The sequence below is a fragment of the Salvelinus fontinalis genome, chromosome 6 (assembly GCF_029448725.1).
Source record: "Salvelinus fontinalis isolate EN_2023a chromosome 6, ASM2944872v1, whole genome shotgun sequence".
NCBI classification, from domain to species: domain Eukaryota; kingdom Metazoa; phylum Chordata; class Actinopteri; order Salmoniformes; family Salmonidae; genus Salvelinus; species Salvelinus fontinalis.
In genome coordinates, this window is record NC_074670.1 from 34,102,433 (window position 1) to 34,118,599 (window position 16,167).

The following is a 16,167-nucleotide window of genomic DNA, read 5'->3' on the forward strand; positions in this document are numbered from 1 at the left end:
TTTCTTGCTTGTTCACAAGAAAAAATATTTTGCTTCTTCAACGTGGTAGGCATGTCGTGTAAATCAGATGATACAAACCCCCCCAAAAATCTATTTTAATTCCAGATTGTAAGGCAACAAAATAGGAAAAATGCCAAGGGGGTGAATACTTTCGCAAGCCACTGTACATGTCAGAGCCATTCACCCGGATTATAGACTACACACCATGCCAAGTTAATGTTCCAGCACTCCCCAAAGGTTAGATAAAAGAGAAAGTAAGCCTCATCACATTCACATTGACTTGTAAGGAGAGATATTTGTCACAGACATGGTGGAAAATTCTAGTCATTTGGATAAATATTTGATCTGTTTTACACAGGAGTTGTTTTCTTTCAGAGCCAGCTGCCCGAAATGTATCAAGGAATTACAAATGACACCTGTCATTTTCCTTTGCAAATAGGAAATGATTACCTTTTCAATTTCAAGCAGCTGTTGTTGCTCTCTTGTGAAAGGCATCAGAGTAACATGCCTGGACAAAGTAAAAGGTGCTTTATGGAAACGCTTTCATGTGACTGTTTTAGTCTGAATGGAAGTCTATCACAATGATTCTCTCCATGATCAACTAACATAACATTATTATCTATGCTACAACGCCTCTGAAAATAATCATAATACAACAACTATGAAGCAGGAGTGAGAGAAATTAACGAGAGGAGATAGCATTGTTTTTTAGACATTCTGGGAATTGGAATGGCAGGCCTGAAATGTTGCCATTCCCCTAAGGTGTGTAGAGTGTGTTCCAGCAAAATGAAACAGAATGTTCCCTCGACATCCAGATAAATTATGTCAATGGCTGCCTGTATGCTGGCATGCCAACCGGATGGGAAGAGGGTGAATGCAAAGACAATAACAGGGATATGAGAGAGTCTTACAATTCCCATTGTGGAGCCACAACTTTCTGTACACTTTTGGATAATAGTTGCGTATACACATCCTGACACAGAGACTGCAGCTATTGTGTCACAGAATGAATCAAATGCTCAATAAAGCTTAAATGGTGCTTTATGTACAATGCATAACCAATTTGTAATTGGTAAGTAACAGTTTATTTTCCATCGGTTAGGTCAAATTTAAAGCCAACCGTTGTAATGCATTGTGCTGAGGCTACGCTGCATTGCAAGACCTGTCATCTAGGTTGCTATTATATTTAGAGCAACAAGCATGAATGTAAAAGCTACTACTGATTAAATCAATCTCTTGAGCTTAGCAATCATTTCAAGAATTCATTTGGGAGAAGGATTGTCAGCAATCCAACTCATAGGTGTTTTAGTTGCCGTTAGAGGGTTTTCATAAAATAAGATACTCCTTTACGCAAATAAATGAAAGATGCATGATCTTAGAGATTTGTAATGCAACATAATTTGGCTGAGCATCAGCTGTAATATCGTACTTGTTTAATCAAACGGCAAGAAAGGTTAATGCACACTACTAATTGGTTGGCATCATTTAATATAATAATGAACAAGGAGAAAATAAAGAAACAAATTAGCTTTCCTATTAATTCATGCAATTCATTCTCATTCATATTGTATCTATCAGTATGCAGGGCTCGGTGGTAGGATATTAACAGCATGCACTATACGCCCCTGTAAGATACGCGTTGCAATCAAAACACATTAAAAATACATCTATCCTGAGCGCTAATACTTTCGAATGCTCAAAAAATTGCTAAACCTCAGAGGTGCATGATGAAACCCCTAGCAGATTCTTCCCATGCTCTTATCTGTGTTGGTGCCAAGTCGTTCCCCCCAGCCTTTCAATCCCACATCACATGAAGACCCATCCCCTAATCTAGTGCATTTCACTGCAAACATGCATTCATCTGTCTGATCTTACTTCAGATACATGTATAAGGTTAATGAGGTGACTTACCATCAAACTTTACTTATTGGACAAAATGGCAAAAACCAGGAAGTAGAATTCACTCACATATCCACACAGAATATACAAATCTATGGATTTGATGCACATATAATAAGCATAAATATATTCTTTACATGAAGCATGAGCTTCGTACGGGCAAACCGACAATGGTTCTCCATGGATGTCTTATTTGGGTCACGTGGTCAGACGTAAGTCTCACCATGACAGCATAACCCCACCACAAGGTCTTTAATTTGATCAAAATCCCGTGTCACGTCTCACAATACATCTATAATAGGATTCATATGCTTTAGGGTACAGTACATAGCTCAGTTTGAGCTTACTGTCACCAATAAATCTGACTATGACCCACGTGACTTAAGTTCATGTAGAGCTCCTTCTACGGTGTTTTTTTTTTTATATATCTGGTCATTGTCGTTGATCAGATATAAAAGCAGTGGCATAACTCGCTTGTAAAAGATATGAGCCAGCTGTCTATTCTGTACCACAATGACACACTGGCTCTATCTATACCTCAAAGCTTATTAGACAATAAGCACAGGCTTCCACTGCCAATGATCTGATAATGCCTGTGATGCCTTTATGCACTAACCGCAGTACTTCACACGAATCCATCTTAGTAGTACAATATATAGCTGTCAGGATTCTACCTCTTAAGCTCAATAGGAAGGAGAAGGGACCCAGGCTGCAGCCGGAAGCCATGTTCCCTGGAGAGATGGAGGGACATATGGTGTTAAGGTGGAGCGACTTGTTATTCCTCTGTAAGGAGTCCCATAGGACCAGTTAAGTGGTAATGGCAGTATGGAACACATTGACATTGTTGACTGTGTCGCATCTCCACAGGTAGTGCACAAAGCCTTAACCATGGCTGTCTGTTGGGGCATTGGGAGACTTCAACTTTGGCTACTCAAAGCTACTGTATCATTTAAAGAGGCTAACTTCCTTTTGGTAGACATTTGCTTAGTGTTATTTCAATTACCGGTTGGCAAATGAAAGGAAATGAACAAGCCCTCAACACAGAAGTGTTCTTCAAGACTATGTCCTAATATGGACACTGTACAATTGTGTTGTGGATCTAGCTAGAGGCATGTTCTCACCTACTTGAGGCTAATACGTGCTTAATCACTCTTAGTACATCCTCCACTGGCAGGTCAACAAGCGTGTAAAAATATGTGTTCTCATTAGAGTACGGAACATTGATTAAGATGAAAATGAAGATGTGAAACGGCATAGCGAAATATAACGACCATGACACAGGGAACATCAGCAGTGATTAATGCACTGAATCTTTGATTTAGCCACCTTACCTGCTTTGCCATTCCTTTGCAGCTTTGATAGTGGTACCACATCTACTACCCCAGAACCAAATATTACATGCCTTCAGAAAATATTCACACACGTGAACTTTTTCTACATTTTGTTGTGTTACAGCCTGAATTTAAAATTGATTAAATTGAGATGTTTTGTCACTGGCCTACACACAATACCCCAGAAATACAAAGTGGAATCATGTTTTTACAAATTCATTAAAAATGAAAGGCTGACATTTAAATAAGTATTCAACCCATTTGTTATGGCAAGCCTAAATAAATTCAGGAGTAAAAATGTGCTTAACACGTCCCATAATTAATTTCATGGACTCACTCGGTGTGCAATAATACTGGTTAACTTGATTTTTTAATGACTACCTCATCTCTGTACCCCCACAAATACAATTATCTGTCAGGTCTCTCAGTCGAGCAGTGAATTTCAAACACAGATTCAACCACAAACACCTGGGACGTTTTCCAACGCCTCGCAAAGAATGGCACCCATTGGTAGATTGTGTAAAAATAAAAATAAACAGACATTGAATATCCCTTTGAGCATGGTGAAGTTATTAATTACACTTTGGATGTTGTGTCAATACACCCAGTCACTACAAAGATACAGGTGTCCTCCCTAACTCATTTGCAGGAGAGGAAGGAAACTGGTCAGGAAGGCTAATGGTGACTTTAAAACAGTTCCAGAGTTTAATGGCTGTGATAGGAGAAAACTGAGGATGGATCAACAACATTGCAGTTACTCCACAGTACTAACCTAATTGACAGCGTGAAAAGAAGGAAGACTGTACCAAATAAAAGTATTCCAAAAATTGCATCCTGTTTGCAACAAGGCACTAAGGTAATACTGCAACAAATGTGGCAAAGCAATTCACTTTTTGTCCTGAATACAAAGTGTTATGTTGGTGGTTAATCAAATACAATGCATTACCGAGTACCACTCTCCATATATTAAAGCATAGTGGTGGCTGCATCATGTTATGGGTATGCTTATAATCGTTATGGACTAGAGTTTTTCAGGATAAAAAAGAAACAGAAGGGAGCTATGCACAGGCAAAATCCTAGAGGTAAACCTGATTCAGTAAGCTTTCCACCAGACAATGGGAGATTAATTCTCTTTTCAGCAGGACAGTAACCTAAAACACAAGGTCAAATGTACACTGAAGTTGCATACCAATTAAGAAGACAGGGAATGTTCTAGAGTTACAGTTTTGACTTAAATCTACTTGAAAATCTATGGCAAGATCTGAAAATGGTTGTCTAGCAATGATCAACAACCAATTTGAAGAATTTTGAAAAGAATAATGGGCAAATGTTGCACAATCCAGCTGTGGAAAGCTCTTAGAGACTTGCCCAGAAAGACTCACAGCTGTAATCGCTGCCAAGCTGCTTCTACAAAGTATTCACGCAGGGGTGTGAAAACTTATGTAAATTAGATATGTCTGTATTTAATTTTCAATAAATGTACAAACATTTCTAAAAACATGTTTTCACTTTGTCATTTAGCAGTATTGTGTGTAAATCAATGTAATCAATTTTGAGTTCAGGCTGTAACACAACAAAATGTAGAATACGTCACAGGATATGAATACTTTCTGAAGGCACTGTAAATGCACTATCTAGCTAGCATGTGCATGTATTAGCTAGCTAGCATGTTAATGTGTAAGCTAATTAGCATTCATGTTAACAGTCTACATCTTTTGTTGTTGGTAGAGACCACTCTGAGAGGACTGCAGAGTGGAGTGTTTACAAGCTCTCCAACTATCTGTGTGGTTTAATATGCTACGGCGAAATACTGCACACTATCTAAAGGCAATCTATTATCATTGCGGGGAAGAGATGGATCGGAACTAGCATCTAGACAGGCTACCCGAGAGCTAGCCCTGGCGCTAACTAAGCCAACATCACATTCTTTAATAGGAGGAGATGGGTGGAAAACAAAATGGTGTTTCTGAGGGGGCATATGCCATGGGCATAATGCAGCAAGGGCTACAGAGAGGGGGCAAGTGGCTGCTTGACTATCCTCTAGCCGGGCACTGGTGATTAGGATCAGCCCGGCGTCAAGCAGCTCCACACAGATATCAGCACATTATTGCAGGTTTAGTACAGCCTCTTAATCACACCAGGCACAGAAATCCATTATTTTCTGTCAGTCTCTCCCCTCCTAACTCAGGAAGCCAGATCCTTATCTGCCATTTGAATGTTATGCTCCCTGTATCTCTTTCTCCACTTCCCTCCTTCTCCTCCTATGTCTTATTTTTTATTTTTTTTTCCTTTAAGTCCTTTCCAAATGCTGCCATACCATTAACTTTTGTGCGTTTACTGTGCTCTGCTTATTTCATTTTGTGCAGACATATGCGTGTCTGGACATGCAATCTCCCGCACATCAAGAAAGCATGTTGTCAACAACACATATTTAAAGTACTGTAGGCTTTCCAGTTTGAGGGACGATATTTTCTGAAACACCCTGTCTTGAGCCTGTGCCGCTGTGATTTTGATTCTGTGGCGTTATACATTTTTCTTGGTCAAAGCAAACGGGCAACGGTTTATATTACCTCAGTCAGGAGCCATCCTTTAAATACAATGACATGATGTGTTTTTGTCCCTTTTAAACTCTATTGATTTATTAAGTCGCCATTTCATGTTGCTGTGAGTTAACCTCTGAAATGGATATACATACAGTATATCACAAAAGTGAGTACACCCCTCACATTTTTGTAAATATTTGAGTATATCTTTTCATGTGACAACACTGAAGAAATGACACTTTGCTACAATGTAAAGTAGTGAGTGTACAGCTTGTATAACAATGTACATTTGCTGTCCCCTCAAAATAACTCAACACACAGCCATTAATGTCTAAACCTCTGGCAACAAAAGTGAGTACACCCCTAAGTGAAAATGTCCAAATTGGGCCCAATTAGCCATTTTCCCTCCCCGGTGTCATGTAACTTGTTAGTGTTACAAGGTCTCAGGTGTGAATGGGGAGCAGGTGTGTTAAATTTGGTGTCATCGCTCTCACACTCCCTCATACTGACTGGTTACTGGAAATTCAACATGGCACCTCATGGCAAAGAACTCTCTGAGGATCTGAAGAAAATAATTGTTGCTCTACATAAAGATGGCCTGGGCTATAAGAAGATTGCCAAGACCCTGAAACTGAGCTGCAGCACGGTGGCCAAGACCATACAGCGGTTTCACTGGACAGGTTCCACTCAGAACAGGCCTCGCCATGGTCGACCAAAGAAGTTGAGTGCACGTGCTCAGCGTCATATCCAGAGGTTGTCTTTGGGAAATAGACGTGTGAGTGCTGCCAGCATTGCTGCAGAGGTTGAAGGGGTGGGGGGTCAGCCTGTCAGTGCTCAGACCATACGCCGTACACTGCATCAAATTGGTCTGTATGGCCGTCGTCCCAGAAGGAAGCCTCTTCTAAAGATGATGCACAAGAAAGCCCGCAAACAGTTTGCTGAAGACAAGCAGACTAAGGACATTGATTACTGGAACCATGTCTTGTGGTCTGATGAGACCAAGATAAACTTATTTGGTTCAGATGGTGTCAAGCGTGTGTGGCGGCAACCAGGTGAGGAGTACAAAGACAAGTGTGTCTTGCCTACAGTCAAGCATGGTGGTGGGAGTGTCATGGTCTGGGGCTGCATGAGTGCTGCCGGCACTGGGGAGCTACAGTTCATTGAGGGAACCATGAATGCCAACATGTACTGTGACATACTGAAGCAGAGCATGATCCCCTCCCTTTGGAGACTGGGCCGCAGGGCAGTATTCCAACATGATAATGACCCCAAACACACCTTCAAGACGACCACTGCCTTGCTAAAGAAGCTGAGGGTAAAGATGATGGACTGGCCAAGCATGTCTCCAGACCTAAACCCTATTGAGCATCTGTGGGGCATCCTCAAACGGAAGGTGGAAGAGTGCAAGGTCTCTAACATCCACCAGCTCCGTGATGTCGTCATGCAGGAGTGGAAGAGGACTCCAGTGGCAACCTGTGAAGCTCTGGTGAACTCCATGCCCAAGAGGGTTAAGGCAGTGCTGGAAAATGATGGTGACCACACAAAATATTGACACTTTGGGCCCAATTTGGACATTTTCACTTAGGGGTGTACTCACTTTTGTTGCCAGCGGCTTAGACATTGATGGCTGTGTGTTGAGTTATTTTGAGGGGACAGCAAATTTACACTGTTATACAAGCTGTACACTCACTACTTTACATTGTAGCAAAGTGTCATTTCTTCAGTGGTGTCACATGAAAAGATATACTCAAATATTTACAAAAATGTGAGGGGTGTACTCACTTTTGTGATATACTGTATGTAGGATCTTAATTTGATCACCCTGTTGCAGGAGAATTTTCCTGCAATGGAGGATATTTATACCTGGATTGGAGGTTTAAAAAGGCTTCGGAAGTTTGTAATTTCCACAGAAATTCAGGCTTGATTTCCAATTCCAAAAAATGTATCAACATCTGCAGAATATTTACAATCCACATAATAATTAACATTTCCTGTTGCTGCAGGATTATTTTCCTGCTGTAGCAAACTGGCTCAAATTAAGATCCTACATCTGCAGCAACAAGGAAATGAGGCCCTCCTTACAAACAACTGTCATTATTCTGACACTACTGCCAAAAAACAGGTTGTCACCACTACAGTATGTTGTTGATGTTCCTACTCAGACTATTTTGCTTATAGAAAAAATCAATGGAGCTTGAGTTATCAAATCCTCCCACAATGTTTTGGAGGAGGGAGTCAGGGAGAGAGAGAGCGGCAGCAAAATCGATCCAGAGATATTGCCTTATTTAACACGTGCCATAAATAGCAACATCATGATGTTAAGTATTGCTGAAGTTATCAGGAGGACAGGGAGAGGTCAGACAGCATGTAGCATTCACTTTTCCCCCGACCTGATTTGTCAAACCTCCTCTCATCGGCCTGCTAATAATATTCACAGTGAAATCTGTCTTGTATTGCTGTTTCATACTTGAACAAATACACTGCTCAAAGAAAATAAAGGGAAAACATAAACAACACAATGTAACTCCAAGTCAATCACACTTCTGTGAAATCAAACTGTCCACCTAGGAAGCAACACTGATTGACAATAAATGTCACATGCTGTTGTGCAAATGGAATAGACAAAAGGTGGAAATTATAGGCAATTAGCAAGACACCCCCAATAAAGGAGTGGTTCTGCAGGTGGTGACCACAGACCACTTCTCTGTTCCTATGCTTCCTGGCTGATGTTTTGGTCACTTTTGAATGCTGGCGGTGCTTTCACTCTAGTGGTAGCATGAGACGGAGTCTACAACCCACACAAGTGGCTCAGGTAGTGCAGCTCATCCAGGATGGCACATCAATGCGAGCTGTGGCAAGAAGGTTTGCTGTGTCTGTCAGCGTAGTGTCCAGAGCATGGAGGCGCTACCAGGAGACAGGCCAGTACATCAGGAGATGTGGAGGAGGCCGTAGGAGGGCAACAACCCAGCAGCAGGACCGCTACCTCCTCCTTTGTGCAAGGAGGAGCAGATGGCGCACTGCCAGAGCCCTGCAAAATGAACTCCACCGGGCCACAAATGTGCATGTGTCTGCTCAAACGGTCAGAAACAGACTCCATGAGGGTGGTATGAGGGCCCGACGTCCACAGGTGGGGGTTGTGCTTACAGCCCAACACCGTGCAGGACGTTTGGCATTTGCCAGAGAACACCAAGATTGGCAAATTCGCCACTGGCGCTCTGTGCTCTTCACAGATGAAAGCAGGTTCACACTGAGCACATGTGACAGACGTGACAGAGTCTGGAGACGCCGTGGAGAACGTTCTGCAACATCCTCAAGCATGACCGATTTGGCGGTGGGTCAGTCATGGTGTGGGGTGGCATTTCTTTGGGGGCCGCACAGCGCTTGCCTCCATGTGCTTGCCAGAGGTAGCCTGACTGCCATTAGGTACCGAGATGAGATCCTCAGACCCCTTGTGAGACCATATGCTGGTGCGGTTGGCCCTGGGTTCCTCCTAATGCAAGACAATGCTAGACCTCATGTGGCTGGAGTGTGTCAGCAGTTACTGCAGGAGGAAGGCATTGATGCTATGGACTGGCCCGCCCGTTCCCCAGACCTGATTCCAGTTGAGCACATCTGGGACATCATGTCTCGCTCCATCCACCAATGCCACGTTGCACCACAGACTGTCCAGGAGTTGGCGGATGCTTTAGTCCAGGTCTGGGAGGAGATCCCTCAGGAGACCATCCACCACCTCATCAGGAGCATGCCCAGGCGTTTTAGGGAGGTCATACTGGCACGTGGAGGCCACACACACTACTGAGCCTCATTTTGACTTGTTTTAAGGACATTACATCAAAGTTGGATCAGCCTGTAGTGTGGTTTTCCACTTTAATTTTGAGTGTGACTCCAAATCCAGACCTCCATGGGTTGATAAATTTGATTTCTATTGATAATTTTTGTGTGATTTTGTTGTCAGCACATTCAACTATGTAAAGAAAAAAGTATTTAATAAGAATATTTCATTCATTCAGATCTAGGATGTGTTATTTTAGTGTTCCCTTTATTTTTTTGAGCAGTGTATAATGAAAAATGTTCAACAGCTCAAAAATGTTGCTTTATCCATGATACATGGGGAACATTATTGATGAACATCATTAATGAAACAAATGACTTATTTCATCATAACCAGAGTGGATTCACTGTCTATTATGGATATTGTCTCTTAGCACATTATGTTCCAAAGAAAGTTCTTTGTGGTGTCAACATAAATTGTATCTTGTTTTGAAAGAAACATACCACATAAACAGTATAGCCAATATATCTGACACATCGATTTGGATAGAAGGAAGGTGATACTGAAATTCTGTACAGTACACTTTAGAAGAGGTGGGCACTAATGACTGAAAACGAAACAATCAATGGACACTATTAGTTGGAACACAGAGACAGTTTAAGTAGATAAGTCTATCAATAAGAGTAATACACCATTTAAAGATGAACGCTAGTACTAAGTACATTCCAAGACGTAAATAAAGTTGCAATCAAAGCGGGCCAGATGAGCTACATTGATGTTAAAGATGGTATAATGAAACTCAAGGGGATTGTGTGTGTGTGTGTGTGTGTTTATTAACTATCCTTGTAGGTACCAGAAGTACTCACAAGGATAGTAAAACAATGAAAATTTGGTGGGGACATTGTGCTGGTCCCCGCGAGGAAAAATGCTATTTTAGACTTAGGGGTTATGTTTAGGGTTGCGCGTCAAACACACCGACAGCGTCATTGAGCAAAATAGCACACAGCATCATCTGGCTATGTGTGCAACAAAAGTTCAACATTCACCTTCTGATACCATTTCTGTCAAGCCGTCTACCCTCTGCAACGCAATGCTGCAAGGCAAACATAACATTTAATTGGAAATGAATGTCATCCTGGTGTACCAAAATGGAATGACGCTATCGGTGTATTCAAAGCGTTAGGGTTACAATTAGGGTTAGGCTTAGAATTAAGGTTAGGGTTAAGGTTAGGAGTTATGGTTAGGGTTAGGTATAGTTTTAGCGTTAGGGCTTTGGGGTTAAGGTGAGGCTTAGGTTTAAGGTTAGGTTAGTTTAACTTCTCTAGGGTAGGGGGCAGCATTCGGAATTTTGGATGAATAGCATGCCCAAATTAAACTTCCTGCTACTCGGGCCCAGAAGATATGATATGCATATAACTGGTAGATTTGGATGGAAAACACTCTAACGTTTCCAAAACTGTTAAAATAGTGTCTGTGAGTATAACAAAACTGATTTGGCAGGCGAAAACCTAAGAAAAATCCATTCAGGAAGTCGTTTTTTGGGGGGTTTTGTAGTTTTCTATTCAATGTCATTACAGTATCCATTGACTTAGGACTCAAATTGCAGTTCCTATGCCTTCCACTAGATGTCAACAGTCTTTAGAAATTGTTTCAGGCTTGTATTCTGAAAAATGAGGAAGTAGGAGCAGTCTGAATGACTGGACCCTAAAGTGTCACAGAGCTTTTTCATGCGCGCGACCGAGAGAGTGCCTTTCTTGTTTACCTTTTATATTGACGACGGTTGAAATATTATCGATTATTTACGCTAAAAACAACCTGAGGATTGAATATAAACACCGTTTGACATGTTTCTATGTACTTTACGGATACAAATTGGATTTTATGTCTGCCTGTTTTGACTGCGTTGGAGCCTGTGGATTACTGAAGAAAACGCGCGAACAAAGAGGTTTTTGGATATAAACAGACTTAATCGAACAAAAGGAACATTTATTGAGTAAATGAATGTCTGCTGAGTGCAACCATATGAAGATCATCAAAGGTAAGAGATTAATTTTATCTCTATTTCTGACTTGTGTAACTCTTCTACTTGGCTGGTTACTGTTTGTAATGATTTGTCTGCTGGGCTATGTTCTCAAATAATCGTAAGGTATGCTTTCGCTATATAGCATTTTTTAAATCTGACACCGTGGTTGGATTCAAAAGCAGTTAATCTTTAAACCTATGTAAAATATGTTTTGTTTTCAGAATTTTTATAATGAGTATTTCTGTATTTGAATTTTGCGCCCAGCAGTTTCACTGGCTGTTGAAGAGGTGGGACGCAACCGTCTCACGTACCCTAGAGAGGTTAAGGTTCGGGTTGGGGTTAGATTTAGGGTTAGGGGTTAGGGAAAATTGAATTTAGGATGGGAATCAATTATTTGGTCCCCACAAAGATAGCAATACAAAACTGTGTGTGTGTGTCTGTGTTACAATGAATGCTGAGCAGAGCTGGATGTCTCCCCAGTTGTTTGTTAGAAACACAGTGTATTTCTACAGTAATGAAGGGGTTCTTGATCTGAGGTGAGGCTCTTGGCAACTTGCCGGCCTGCATCACTCCATCCAGCAGTCTCCACAGATGGCCTTCTCACAGAGGCTCAGCCTTACTACAGCCGCAGATACCACCACCTGCTAAACACCACCTCCCAAATTCTCCCTGCTACGTGAACCGTATTGGCGCAACTACAGACGAAATGGTCAAGTGAAAGTTGGCTGGTACTCTCTTCTTTAATTGTAGCAGAAATATATAATTGTATCCTTCAATTGAGGGATCTATTCACAAATCAGGCATTGCTATTAAATGGTAGAATACTCCTCAAAATGTATGTTCAAAAGATAGTACTCCCTAACAGATTAGGTTACTATATACAGACGAATCAATTTGACCGGGCATTCTCACAAACATGGAGAGGGTGAGCAGATGGATTTTAACTTGGAAGCAGCTGCACCTGTGTCTCAGAGTTGCTGTCTGTCTCCAAATAGGAAGGGACGCCAGGCTAAATCTACAACAGGCCTGTTTGTTTGGTCAGGGAGTTACAAGCAGAGCAAGACAGGGAATGTGATAAAGAGGGCGAGAAGGAGTGGGAGAGAGAGAAAGATAGAGAGAAACCACACTTCTTGTTGTCATTGTTCCTGTTTCTCTCGGGGCAGCAACAGAGGCATACAAAGAAAGCCTCGTAGGTTACAGGTACCATGCTGCAAATGTCACCAAAATAGATTAGTGTGTAGTCATATTCAACAGAGAAGGAGAGGGGGATAAGACAGAATTCAACCTTACAACCATGGTAAAAATTATAGAAAATATAGTGAGGCAGACAAGACTATAATGAACGATAAGTTCACAGATCAAAAGTCATCCATTCAAAGTATCTGCCAACAAATAAAAGCAAAAGGTCAGTCTACTCGTTTACATAAAGACATTTACATTGGAAAACATCCATGCAATGGAGTAATATCTTAATTAGTTTGGATGATAGGTGTTTTTAGAGAAAGCATAATAAATTCACAGTGAAAGTCATTAGACAATCAAATAGACACTTACTATGAGGATTTAAATACTGCCACACTTAAATTTATCAAATTATTTTGTCGATATTTTTCAGTTAGAAAAGACTGTAGCTGCAACAGATGAGTGTCTCTTTTTAAGCAGCTGTTGCAGGTTATTGATGACCTCATTAGAATGCTGCCTGCGGCACAACGGGCGACTTTGAAAGACTTCCCATATGCAACGGCACAAACCGCCACTGCCGCTCTGCCACTCCGCTCCATGCCAAACACACTTTCCTAACGGCCATTTCAATTTGAAAAGTCAAAGGAGAGAAACCATAACAGGGGAGAGTGTTGTGGTTCAAGACTCTCCCCCAAGGACAAGCTTTGCTGTTTAGTCTAGTTTAGCATTGTTCAAAATGGCATAGGCATTTTGGCAAGTCCCCTGTATGCATTAGAGTAACACTGCTAATCTGGAATTTCAACACATTTTGTTTGTTAATGTCTTGCCTCGGGTCATGAACTATGAGTTAGGCGCACCGATTAAAGAGTGTATTTTACTTTATTTTGTTTTTTCCTAGTCATACAGGAAGGTGGATATAAATGGTCTCATTTATGCACAGCTAGGAGTACTGTCCCTTTAACTTTTATATTGGAGACACCAGCATGCATTAATAAAGCCACGTTGAGCAATAACGCACCGTTATTAAATATGACTTCTAATTCAGGCCATCCCACTGACACAGAGAGAACAGAAGACTACAAAAGTATTAATGCACATTATACTCATAAAATCATGTTTCGGCCAAGCATTAACATTTTGTAGCAACGAGCAGCTATTAAAACCAGCCTAGCACATCCAGAGTAAGCAATCGGAGGTCGTAGGATGTCGTAAACAGCTGGCCAATTATACAGAGCCGTACATGTTTTAAAAACGTGTTTAACCACTACATTAAGTGTTTGGCTTTGTTTACAAGTGTATGTTTTAGATTGGTGTAGTATAGCCCCTCTTTCACGGATGTTTGTTTACTGGCTGATCGTGGCAGATGGCCTCCTGCCAAAGTCATTTTATTCAGCCGTATACCACCAGGTCTCGAAGACAAATCTTTTTTCAAGCTAATAGGGACAGTAATTAGTTTATGAGAGTGTGAGGTCAGTAGGCCTAAGAATTATGAATACCGAATCTGCAATCATAGTCACTGGAAAGATCCAAATTACTCCAATTATGCTAATGTTTTCACCTGAAACTGTGGTTTTGAGTGATAAAAGTCACTGACATATTTTTGGTAAAGATCCGTTTAAATGAAGAAAAAAGTATCTATTAAAACTTCTTAGGGATAGCCCCTTTTTTTTCAAATTTTCGCCTAAAATGACATACCCAAATCTAACTGCCTGTAGCTCAGGCCCTGAAGCAAGGATATGCATGTTTGTGGAAATGTGAATTGAATGTAGGAGAATATAATACAATACATCAGGTGGAAGAAAATACAAAGAAAAAAACCAAACGTTTCTTTTGTATTTTTTTCTACAACGATATTTGAAATAAAACAGAAAGGTCCCACATCTAGCCATCACTCTGGTTGTAATTCCGATGGTGTCCACAAGAGGGTGGCAGTGTATGTGCAAAGGTTCAGACTGATAACTTTAAGTATGAGCAAGCTACATGACATTTAGTGTGAAGTCACTCAGGTACATTTGGGCAAATCGTGAAGGACACATTTACATTTACATCACATTTTTCTGCAAATCTGTGTACTTAGACTTTGATTGAGCTTTCCCAGTATTAGTAGCCATATTGTAAGCTCAACATTTGCAAATCACCCAGTTTTCATAACTTCATAACTCTCCATATTCTTGCAATTTTTGTCCAAAGGAAAAGGCTTGCTATTGCACAAGGTTAGCAGCAAATTTGTGCTACAGATACGGGGTTTCCGCATACTCCCATAAAACCCAGCTCATTGGCTATTAGCTAGCTTTGTTTGACCCCGATTGGTGCTTATTTGACAAAGTTACAGTCAATCAAGTGAAGACTGACCGTGTCATCGGCGCTCCATGAATGCGTCGCTCTCTGACCAAATTTGGTGTCCTATAGAATATACTACACTCCTAATGATATAGTGAAGTCTGGTTACGTTCTAGGATCTCTGAGGAAAACATACAAACATAATTGACTGGTTGAACAACGTTTGGGGTTAGATTTTCACAGATTAATTTCTTTGCAAATTGAACCTTTTTAGGATATGAAAAATGATTTTATCTAACAAAACGACACTTCATGTTATCTCTGGGACCCTTGGGATGATACATTCTGAAATCTTGCTCTGATGTAAGTACACATTTCACCTTCAGAGGTGAATTTATCAAACCTTTTGCAGTGAAAAAAGTGTTTTGTTGTTAGGAGCTCTCCTCAAACAATAGCATGGCATTCTTTCACAGAAATAGTTACTGTAAATTGGATAGTGCAGTTATATTAAGAATTTAAGCTTCCAGCCGATATAAGACACTTATATGTACCAACATTTGTTATTTCTCTAAAATCTGTGATCGTGACACACGGCTCTGCATGATTTCCAACTACCCCGTTGACGGGATGCCTATCCCTTAACTGATGGTTTTGATTGATTTGCTATTTTTGAATATTCATACACTCTTCGAAGTACATCATGGATCCTTCCTTACGAGATGAAGCTAGATGAACATGATATCCCTCTAACATTCATGTTTCAGTGGATCAAATAAGTCTAAAATCAGACTGCCAACCGGAGATCTCTTAGAAGTCTAAAACGGCTATTTGACTGAAACACCAACACACTGAGTCAAACAACCCCCCCCCCCACACACACACACACACACAGCACAAGGACTCTTTACCAAGCCTCCACCAACTGTCACTTCCTTATTCAATATTAATGAGCAGCTTAAGCTACAAACCTCCCGTCCACATCCCAAGTAGTCAAAAGCACAGTGCCAAGTTTTCTCAGAGCGGGAGACTGTGTGTCATTAGGGATATTGTTGCCTTCGAGGTCCTGACTGAGAGCGATGGAGGAACCATGGAAGAGGGGGTGACACAGCAGGCCGGGAGTCCGTCCGCGAGCTGCTC